The 2018-nt window shown below is 46.9% G+C and overlaps 1 non-coding gene across 1 annotated transcript; it reads left to right on the top strand.

Annotated features, from left to right (window-relative positions):
- Positions 1–834: 834 nt before the first annotated feature.
- On the top strand, positions 835–973 carry LOC120653060. The gene has a single exon (XR_005666751.1). It is a non-coding gene; the product is annotated as a small nucleolar RNA Z247 (small nucleolar RNA).
- Positions 974–2018: the final 1045 nt, after the last annotated feature.

Here is a 2018-nt window from a genome sequence, read left to right as displayed (position 1 = left end):
TATACCTAGATAAGATTTGTTCATTTTCTGGTACTCGATATGTTGGTGTCAGTTGTTTGTGATGTTAAACAAAGTATAAACCAAATATGGAAATGTAACTAAATATGGAGAGACTTGACCGGCTAAGGATGTAGATTGTTGTATAAGTCTAGGACTCTTGTTGTAAATCTTTTCCTTCCTAGAATATTTCCTAGCCGGTCATGATCTGCACCATATATATGTATCGCACCATGTTGTGTGTTTCAATTAATCAACACGCAACCGCTGAGATCTCCGAGTTTGGAGGCCGGCGTTCCACCACAATATCCACCGCACCTCTGATCTTCACATGGTAATCAGAGCCTAGGCGATTCAAGCTTCAAGATCTCCATGACGTCCAACCCTCTTCTCGGCGTTCAAGTCACCGAGAAGCTCACCCGCCAGAACCATGCAATGTGGTCGGCGCAGGTTCTCGCGACCTTACGAGGCGCGAGGCTGGAGCGCTATGTCAACGGTAAAGCCGTTGCTCCAGCTGCAGAGGTTGAAGAAAAGAAGGCCGACGGCAAGACCATCATGGCCTCCAACCTAGCCTATGAGGAGTGGTTTGCCGCGGATCAACAAGTCCTCGGTTTTCTGCTCAGCTCCCTATCCAGGGACATCTTGGCGCAAGTCGCCATCTCGAGGACTTCTGCTGAAGCATGGAAGGCGATCAGCGATATGTTCGCGTCGCACACGCGTGCTCGTACCACCAATGTACGACTCGCTCTCGCCACGACAAAGAAGGAGAACATGACCGTAGCCCAGTACTACGGCAAGATGAAGGGACTTGCAGATGAGATGGCTGCAGCAGGAAAGCCTCTTGATGATGAAGAGTTGGTGATGTATATTTGCAATGGTCTAGATCTAGAATTCAATCCTTTAGTTTCTGCTCTTGTAACTAGGATTGAACCTGTTACCCCTGCTGAACTGTACTCACAATTACTAAGTTTTGAGACTAGATTAGAACTACAGCTTGGCACAGGATCTTCATCAGCCAACACCGCAGGGAGAGGCGGCCGTGGCGGGAACCAGCAGATGCGTGGTTCTGGCCGTGGCGGTCGTGGGCGATCAAGCTTTGGCCGAGGCTCTGGTGGGCGCGGTTCTGGTGGGCATGGACAGCAGCAACAGTCACGCCACAACCAGCAGAACCAGCCATGCAGGAATTTTCCCACTGGACCTACTGCAACCCACGACAGCAATGGGCGCCCCATTTGCCAAGTGTGCTTCAAGACAGGACATATGGCGCTTGAATGCTGGCACCGTTTTGATGAGAATTATGTTCCAGAGGAACGACACGTTGCTGCTGCTATGAGCCTCTATTCCATGGATCAAAACTGGTACATGGACACTGGTGCTACGGACAACATAACTAGTGATCTTGAGAAGCTCGCCGTTCGTGACAAGTACAACGGAGGCGATCAGATTCACACCGCAAGCGGTGCAGGTATGGAAATTAAACATATTGGTCATTCAATAGTTCATACCCCAACTCGTGATTTACATCTAAATAATATTCTTCACGTTCCAAAAGCTGCTAAAAATCTTGTTTCCGTTCATCGTCTTACTAAAGATAATTCCACTTTCCTTGAATTTCACCCTGATTATTTTTTGATCAAGGATCAGGTCACGAAGAACACCATACTTAGAGGATCATGCCGTAGGGGCCTATATCCTCTTCCTCCTTCGTCCACCATAAAGCAAGCTTTTGGAGTTGTCAAGCCATCTTTTGAAAGGTGGCATAGTCGTTTGGGTCATGCGTCTGCTCCCATTATCTCTAAAGTTATTAGTATGAATAATCTCCCTTGTTTAGGTGAATCAAATAAAGAATCTGTGTGTGATGCTTGCCAAAAGGCAAAGAGTCATCAGCTTCCTTATCCAAAATCTCATAGTGTTTCGAGTCAACCTTTGCAGCTTATTTTCTCAGATGTCTGGGGACCTTCGCCCTTTTGTGTTGGAAGAAACAAATACTATGTTAGTTTTATTGATGACTATAGCAAATT

The sequence above is a fragment of the Panicum virgatum genome, chromosome 9K (genome assembly GCF_016808335.1).
Source record: "Panicum virgatum strain AP13 chromosome 9K, P.virgatum_v5, whole genome shotgun sequence".
NCBI lineage: Eukaryota > Viridiplantae > Streptophyta > Magnoliopsida > Poales > Poaceae > Panicum > Panicum virgatum.
The sequence above is the reverse complement of the archived record's forward strand: the minus strand, read 5'-3'. Positions and strand labels throughout refer to the sequence as shown.